Genomic DNA, 9,580 nt, shown 5'->3' with positions numbered 1-9,580 from the left:
ACCAGGTTACATTTGGAGTTAAACCTGCCTTAAACCAGGTTACATTTGGAGTTAAACCAGGCCTTAAACCAGGTTACATTTGGAGTTAAACCAGGCCTTAAACCAAGTTTAATTTGGAGTTAAACCTGCCTTAAGCCAGGCCTGCCCCTAGGCTGTCCCCCAGGCAGGGCTCAGTGGTTCCTGCAGGAACAGGGATCTGCACCTGCCCTGCCTCCTCCAGGCCCAGCTCTGACTCACAGATGAGTTTGTTGTGACCCCAGCATTAATTGCAGCTCATTAGCAGGTGTGCAGCTGGCAGGGCAGGGCAGGGAGGAGTGGCTGCAGCTCCTGTGGATCCTGGCTCAGCTAGAAAAATGTGCAATAAAATCATTGTCAAGCCTCTCTGCGTTGCTTTGATGAGTTATTTCTCCAGGTTGGTGTTAGAGAAAGAGCAGACTGAGTTGGCATTGGGTGCATTTAAATAAAATCAACCCAGCTTTGGATTTTCTGCTAGATGAATCTGGGATTTGTGTGGGATGTTCTCCTGCTTGAGGAGAGGAAGGCAGGAAAAAATGAGGGGCCTCATCCAGAATCCCAGGATGGTTTTGGTGGGAAGGGACCTTAAAGCTGATCCAGAGTCACCCCTGCCCTGGCAGGGACACCTGCCACTGTCCCAGGTTGTTCCAGCCTGGCCTTGGGCACTGCCAGGGATCCAGGGGAGCCACAGCTGCTCTGGGTACCTGTGCCAGCCCTGCCCATCCTCACAGGAACAATTCCATCCCAAAATCCCATCCAGCCCTGCCCACCCTCACAGGAACAATTCCATCCCAAAATCCCATCCAGCCCTGCCCACCCTCACAGGAACAATTCCATCCCAATATCCCATCCAGCCCTGCCCACCCTCACAGGAACAATTCCATCCCAATATCCCATCCAGCCCTGCCCACCCTCACAGGAACAATTCCATCCCAATATCCCATCCAGCCCTGCCCATCCTCACAGGAACAATTCCATCCCAATATCCCATCCAGCCCTATCCATCCTCACAGCAACAATTCCATCCCAATATCCCATCCAGCCCTGCCCACCCTCACAGCAACAATTCCATCCCAATATCCCATCCAGCCCTATCCATCCTCACAGCAACAATTCCATCCCAATATCCCATCCAGCCCTGCCCCCTTCCAGCTCAAACTGTTCTCCCTTGTGCTCGTCTGTGTCACTCCAAACATCTGGGTTCTGCCTGCTGGGAGGGCAGGAGAGACCCCAAAACCCACCCCAAACCCTGTCAGGGAGGAGAGAGAGCCGAAAACCCAACTCAAACCCACAGCAGGCAGGAGAGAGAACCCCAAATCTGCCCCAAATCCACCCCAAACCATGAGCAAGGAGACAACCCCAAACCCTGTCAGTGAGAGAAAGCCCCAAATCCCAGGATGGGGGAGAACACCCCAAACCCCTGCAGGGAGGAGAGAAAACCCCAAACTGGCCCCAAACTCCCAGCAGGGAGAGAGCCCCAAACCCCCAGCAGGGAGGAGAGAATCCCAAACCCACCCCAAACTCCCAGCAGGGAGGAGAGAATCCCAATCCCCGGCAGAGAGAAGAGAAAGCCCCAAACCCACCCCAAACGCCCACAGCGAGGAGAGAGCCCCACCCTGACCGCCGGGATTGTCCCCAAACCTTCCCCCCGGTGTGACCACAGCGCGTCCCCTCCCTCCCAGTCACCACTCACCGCCCAGTTTGGGATAAACCCCCCAAATCTCCCCCAGCACCATCCCCGATCCTTCCCAGGCTCATCCAGCCCGCGGGCTCAGCCCCGCTCCTGCCCCCGCTCGAGCCTTTCACGCCTCAGGGCCGGAGTGTCGAGTGGATTTTGGAGCCTTAACTCTGAATTTCATGGCTTTTGTGGCTCCAAATCAGCCCCTAATGCCATTTAAACGTGGCTTTTGGGAGCTGATAAGCGCCTGGGTGTGGGGAGAGGGGGAGCTCCCGGCTCAGCATCCCGCTGGGATCGCCCTGGGGGGAGGAAAAGGGGCCTGGGGGGCTCGGGGGGACCCCACTAGTGAGGGCAGCAGGTCTGGAGTGCCCCGGGAGCGCCCCAATCCCATTCCCGGCTTTCGGCATTCCAGGGGGCGGCAGCTAAACCGGGCTCAGGCTGGGAGCGGCAGAATGTCCCTGGATATCCTGGGATATCCATCTGCTCTGGTAGCGATAATTGATCGAGCCCAGCCGAGCCAGGGCGATCCCAAAGCTTCCCCCCATCCCGGGATAACGGGAACCGCCCGGGGCAGCGCGGGCAGCGGGAACGCGGGAGAGAGCCGGGAAAAGGAAGGGAACAGAGCGGGAGGAGCTGGGAATATGGGTGAGATTAACTGTGATTGGTGTGGGATTAACTGGGATTGGTGTGGGATTAACTGGGATCGGTGTGGGATGAACTGGGATTGGTGTGGGATTAACTGGGATTAGTGTGGGATGAACTGGGATCAGTGTGGGGTGAGCTGGGATCGGTGTGGGATTAACTGGGATCCGTGTGGGATTAACTGGGATCGGTGTGGGATTAACTGGGATCCGTGTGGGATTAACTGGGATTGGTGTGGGATGAACTGGGATCGGTGTGGGGTGAGCCGGGATCGGTGTGGGGTGAGCTGGGATCGGTCTGGGATGAGCTGGGATAGGTGTGAGATTAACTGGGATTGGTGTGGAATTAACTGGGATCGGTGTGGGATGAACTGGGATCGATGGGGGGTGAGCTGGGATCGGTGTGGGATTAACTGGGATCGGTGTGGGGTGAGCTGGGATAAGTGTGAGATTAACTGGGATTGGTGTGGGATGAACTGGGATTGGTGTTGGGTGAGCTGGGATCGGTGTGGGATGAGCTGGGATCAGTGTGGGATTAACTGGGATCGGTGTGGGATTAACTGGGATCCGTGTGGGGTGAGCTGGGATTGTGTGGGATGAACTGGGATTGTGTGGGGTTAACTGGGATCGGTGTGGGATGAACTGGGATCTGTGTGGGATTAACTGGAATCCGTGTGGGATGAACTGGGATCAGTGTGGGATGAACTGGGATCAGTGTGGGGTGAACTGGGATCGGTGTGGGATTAACTGGGATCCGTGTGGGATGAACTGGGATTGGTGTGGGGTGAACTGGGATCGGTGTGGAATGAACTGAGATCGGTGTGGGGTGAACTGGGATCTGTGTGGGGTGAGCTGGGATCGGTGTGGGATGAGCTGGGGTCGGTGTGGGATGAGCTGGGATTGTGTGGGATTAACTGGGATTGGTGTGGGATTAACTGGGATTGGTGTGGGATTAACTGGGATTGGTGTGAGATTAACTGGGATCCGTGTGGGATGAACTGGGATTGGTGTGGGATTAACTGGGATTGGTGTGGGATGAACTGGGATCGGTGTGGGGTGAACTGGGATCTTCTCCTTCCTGGGTGATTTTAAAAAATTAAAACCCCCCAAGCCCCCACATAAAACCCCCCAAACCCCAACAAACAAACAAACAAACTAACTAATAAAACTCCCACAAACAAAAACATCCTAAAACCCAAACCTATCCAAAACACAGTACAAACCAAAAAATTCCCCCAAATCCAAAAACAAATACAGCAACTAAAAAGTCAAAAAACCCAAAAAAAGCCATTTAAAAATTACATTTAAATTTAATTTTTATTTTTACATTTCAAGTTCCAATTGCCCAGATTGCCCAAAAGACACAACGACCACCTCAATTTCTGCCCTAACGCTGTTCTAACAGCATTCACTACCTTGGCTTTTCTAAATTTGATTTTTTAATTTGTTATTTTTTATTCTTTTAAGGAAAGGTTTAACTTCAAGAGAAGGATTTTTGGCTCTGGGAGTCCAGAGGAGCCCCTTGAGGGTCAATAATGATCTTTAAATTCCTGCAGCAGGAGCATCCAGTGGGGAGCTGACACCAAATTTGAATTTTTCTGGAGCCTCTTCGTGTTCTGGGAAAGCTCCTGGTGGAACCCCCCGTTCCCAAAAACTGTTTTGGGGAGACACTCAGGGCTCCTTCATTTCTCAGCCTGATTTCTTCCTAAAAACCCTGAATCCAGCGTTTCCCACAACCCACAGGCGGGATTTGCATCCATGAGGGGGGGCGAACAATAATAGGAGCATATAAAATATTATTGTTTTATACTATGTATATAGTATATATAGTATTATATATAAAAAGGAGTATATATATATATACACTAGTATATACTATAGTATATAAAATAGTATTATATATTTAATAATAATATATTATTGCATATTTATAATGCACGCTCTCACCTCCTAATTCAGTCTTCAGCAATAAATAAATAAATATCCCACAGCTGCGAGCAGGGCACGGCCAGGGGCTCACGGAGGGAGACTCCCCCCAAAAAACACCCCCCACTCCCTTCCCTCCCTTCCCAGTCCTGGGGATTTTTGGGAACATCCCGTTTTTCCATCCCCTGAATAAAAGCATGATGAGGGAAAAAAAAAAAAAAAAGGTAGAGGGAAAAACAGGAGAGGAGCCTTGAGCGTCACCCGGGGCTTTTCCAGGACACGGAGCCCCCACCGGGACCGGTTTTGCTCTGGTTCTGATTTATTTTATTTCTCCTTTGGCCGTTTCTGCCCGGGGATTCTCCTGCCCGGTTCCCGGGGCGCTCGGTGGCTTTGGGGGAGCGGAGAATGCCCGGGGGCTGCGGGCAGGAGGAGTTTGCAGTACAGGGAGCCAGCGGCAGATGGAGATCTTTATCCCGCTCTCCGCAGGAAAACCGGGAAAACCAGCCGGAAAACCGGGGGAAAACGGGAAAAACAGCGGGAAAAACGGGGGGAAACCAGCGGGAAAACCGGGGGAAACCAGCGGGAAAACCGGGGGGAAACGGGAAAACCAGCGGGAAAACCGGGGGGAAAACGAGCGGGAAAACCGGGGGGGAAACGGGAAAACCAGCGGGAAAACCGGGGGGAAACGGGAAAACCAGCGGCTGCGAGGCCGGGATGGCTCATCCGGGGGCTCGGGATGGAGTTGGTGGCACCAGGGGACCGGGGTGGGTTCGAGCTGCCGGGGAAGGAAGGGAAGAGCCGCAGGGTTCAGCTCTGGAGCCGATTTTCCCACAGGGAGGGAGGGAGGAAAGGAACAGCGACGGCGAGAAAGGGGAGAGGGTTTGAGGGCGTCGTGCTGCTCCACAAACAAACCGGGGGTTTAAGAGCAAGTGCCTGCACTCCCCTTCCCCTCCAAAAAACACTGCGAAATTACGGAGAGGCTTCTAATATTTAACATTTTTGTTAAAGCCGCGGGTCCTGGAGTCATGAGAATGCAGCAGGATGTCAGCTTCCAGCTAAAACAAATAAAGAGGGGATTCACCACCCTCAGGCTGAGACGTGACCCCACCTCAGGGCAGGGAAAAACCTGGAGAATAAAGGGGCTGAGGGGAGGCAGAGAGCCCCCTGAGCACCCCTGAATCCTTTACCCAGCGCTGGAAACCTCCCCGTGGAGGGAGAGCAGGAATCCCTTCCTGCCGGCCCGGGAGCCGGGGATGCTCCGGCAGCGGCTCCGCTCTCCCCGGGGAGCGCCTGTCTGGGAGCCGGATTCCTTCGGAGCCAGCCTGCCGGAGCCGGGGAACAGGTGAAGGCGGCTCCGGCCCCCCAGCTCTGCGGGGAACCCCCCAGCACATCCATCACCGCTGGGCTGGCCGAGCGGGAGGCTCCTGGCAGCGGCGGCAGAGCTGGCCCGGGTGGATTTGGGATTAGGAGAGAGCTCGGCCGGGCGGCAACTCCGCAGCTTTCGGCACTTGCAGCTGCGGGTCGGCCCCGGGAAGGGGAGAGCTGGAGCTGGAATGGGCACGGAACTGCTCGGGGTGGGCACGGAACCGCTCAGGGTGGGCACGTCCCATGGGGTGGGACCAGGAGGATCGGAGCTGGTACACTCCATGTAGAGCCCTACAACGGGATGGATCCTGTTCCATCCAAAGGATGGATCCTGCTCCATCCACAAAGGGATGGATCCCTCTCTATCCAAAGGAATGGATCCTGCTGATCCAAAGGGATGGATGTTGCTCCATCCAAAGGGATGGATCCTCGGCCAGGGTGGGCAGGGGGAGCTCGACCCCCTTTGCTCCGAGAGCAGGCACCATCCTGCAAACAGCAATGGGCCCAAATGACACATCCTCCCCATCCTCATCCTCCTCATCCTCTTCATCCTCCTCATCCTCCTCATCCTCCTCATCCTCACACAGCTCCAGGCCTGGAGCACAAACCTCATCCCTTCTCCCTTTCCATTGCTTTTCCCTTTCGTTACACCCGGGGCTCTCTGCCCCCACAGTCCCTCTCCGGGGGCGTTATCCCCTAAATCTGCTCCCGTCCCTCCAACCCAACCCCGCAGGCTCTGCTGTGCACAGAGACCCCCCCTCCCCCGCACACCGCAGCCCCACACCCCGCATCCCCCTCCCAGCCCCGGCTCGGGTGTTTAAAATGTATCAGCGGTTCCATCTCAGCTGCTGTTTTCCATCCCTCAGCGATAAGGGATCTGCGTGTACACAGCACCCAGGGAACGCTGCGCTCTTCCCATGGATATTCCCCCCCGGGGCCGATTATCCGCATCATCCCAGCGGCAGCCCGGCTCTGCCCTTGGTTTTTTGTGGCCGATTTTTTCCTCCCCACGCCACTCTTGGGTTCTTTGCCCCCGCCCCGAGTCGTGCTCGCAGACCTGAGATCACAAACCTGACATTTCTGCGGCGGTGCCGCAGTGCCAGGCGGGCAGAGCTGCCGGGGACAATCGATTCTCCCCGCTCCGTCTCCCGGTGCCGTCCGAAACATTCAATCCACGTGAGATCAGCCCTTCCCGCAGCTCCCTCCGCGCTTTTCCCCCGGTTCGGGAGAAATGTGGCACCCCAAAAACCGGGAACATCGCCGGAGCCGGGCAGGAGCACCGGGAAAGGGAAAGGGAAAGGGAAAGGGAAAGGGAAAGGGAAAGGGAAAGGGAAAGGGAAAGGGAAAGGGAAAGGGAAAGGGAAAGGGAAAGGGAAAGGGAAAGGGAAAGGGAAAGGGGAAGGGAAAGGGGAAGAGAAGAAGTAGTTCGGAACAGGGAAAGCCGTGCCCTCCACCCAAACTGGGCTGTGGTGGGATGCAAACTGGGACCAGTCTGTCGCTCCTCCAGTGCCACACCAGCAGCCCAGAGTGGAGCGATAACGCAGGGAAAAGGGAATTCCAGCCTGGTGCCTGGGCAAAAGCACACGACGGAACCTGGGGGCTTGTAGGGAACAGGGAGAATTGGATTTTGGGCTCCCAGAGAGACTCGCTGGGTCCCAACTCCCCTGAGCTCCGGAGTGCAGCCCCGTCCCCAGGGGCCGGGCTGAGGCTCGGGGTGGGTGCGGTGGATGCTCCAGAGGTGTCCCAGAGGGATTCCAAACCCCTTCCTGCAGGAACCCCTCCTCAGGGAGGGCGGTGCTGGATCCCCGCGGCCATGGGGAAATTGAGGCACCAGGAGCCAGCCTGAGTGCTGAATGCTCAAAAATCAACAAGGAAACAACTGCGATTCCCATTCCTCCGGGAAGTGGTGGGATGGGAGATCTGGGAAGGGGTCAGAGCTGGAAAGCCGAGGGTGGCATCTCCTCAGTCCCTGCTGTGCTCTGCACCCGCACGGAGCCTAGGGGTCCCGTGTGCCAGAGCGGAGCTCTAACCCCAGCCGGGGTCCGTGGGGAAAGGCGGTGACACCCGTGCCCCAGGAATGCGGCCCCCGGCCCCAATCCCATCCCGGCTGGCCCCATCCCGGCTGGCCCCAATCCCATCCCGGCTAGCCCAAACCCCACTCCGGCTGGCCCCATCCCCATCCCGGCTGGCCCCATCCCCATCCCGGCTGGCCCCATCCCCATCCCGGCTAGCCCAAACCCATCCCGGCTGGCAGCGCGATGTGCGGGGACAGCTGTGCCCGCGCCCGGTGACATCAGCACGGCTCGGGAGCGCTGCCTCGGCCCGGGGCTCCTTCTCCAGGGGGAAGAGGGGGGAAGGAGCCCGTGCTGCCCTTAACCCTCCCCATGCCGGCAGCTCCGGCTCCCGGGAAGGAGAACGGGGCGATTCCCGTAAATCCCGGTGCTGGGACAAAGCCGTGACCCCAGCACCGGCCGCGCTCCGGCCACACGGAGGGAGGGGACGCTCCAGCCGGGCTGGATCATGGAATAACCTCGGTGTTACCCCCTCCAGCTGCCCAAAATCCAGCTGCGGGCTCTGTTTTCTCAGCCCCAGCTCTCTGCTGGTGCCTCCAACCAGGGAATGCCGAAGGGAGGAGGGAGGGATGGGAGGCAGCTCCAGCTGGATGCAGGCGGAGGGAGGGAGAGACCCGGAGGGAGCTCGGGGCTGCTCCCGCTGCCCTGGGCTCCTCTTCCTCTGCAGCTCTGCCCTCTGCTCGGGGGGTTGCACATCAGTAATGGGCAAACCCAGGTGCGGGGTGGTTCGGGTGTGCCTGGGAGAGGAGCTGGTGTCCAGGAGCTCCACCCAGCAGCCAATTCCCCGCTGCCGGTGCCTCCCGGGGGTTGTGCATTGGCAGCTCGATTTACTGAGCTTGGCTTTGTTAGACTCCACACCGCTGCCCGTGTGGATGCTGGGGTGGCACTGGGATTGTCCTGGGGTGAATTGGAGAGCAGCTGAGGCTCCCCAAATGTGCTGCCATGTGCAGTGAGGATTCACAAAACACAGAACCACGGAATGGTTTGGGATGGAGAGACCTCAAAACCCATCCACTGCCCCCCCCCCGCCAGGGCAGGGACACTTCTCACTGTGCCAGGCTGCTCCAAGCCTGGCCTGGAAAACATCCAGGGGTCTGGGGCAGCCATTGCTTCCCCACGACCCCAAACATCCCCCTGAGCTGCTGCTGCTTCCCCAGAATGACCCGGGAGTGATGTCTGAGCCTCAGCAGACACTGCTGCCCCCGGCTCCCCTTTCCCTTGGAAACGACTGGGATGGGCACAACTGGACCCAGCTTTTCTGCTGGGCTGGTGAGGGGAGATTGGCTCGGGTGGGATGGGATGGGATGGGATGGGATGGGATGGGATGGGATGGGATGGGATGGGATGGGATGGGATGGGATGGGATGGGATGGGATGGGATGGGATGGATGGGATGGGATGGGATGTCAGCCCTTGGCAATGTGATCCCTCCCAGGCTGCTCCGCCTGATGTTTCCCCTGGAACCATCAATCAGGGCGGAGCCACGATCGGGTTTTACAGCCAGAGCTGCTCGTGAAACCCAAGCTCGGCGTGGCAGCGTCTGCTCGGCTCCCTGGCAGGGCAGGGGAGCCTGGGCGGGGCTTTAACCCCTTGTGAGGGTCCCTGGAACAGCCACAGCCCACCCTGTTCCAGGGCTTTAACCCCTTGTGAGGGTCCCTGGAGCCCAGGTAAATCCTGGGATTTCCCCCCCTCCACCCTGTGCTGGTGAAGCTCTGCACAGGTGACACACGCAGAGTAGCTCCTTCCCACACTATTTCCAGCCCACATCCCCCCAAATCTGCTGAAAATCTCCTAAACCAGCAGATCTGCTGCTTCTCCCCAGTTCCCACCTGGCTGCAGGGCCCAGGATATTCCCAGGATGCATTTGCAGATTCTCAGCTAAA

The sequence above is a fragment of the Erithacus rubecula genome (assembly GCF_903797595.1).
Source record: "Erithacus rubecula genome assembly, chromosome: 24".
NCBI lineage: Eukaryota > Metazoa > Chordata > Aves > Passeriformes > Muscicapidae > Erithacus > Erithacus rubecula.
Note: the sequence above shows the minus strand (reverse complement) of the source record.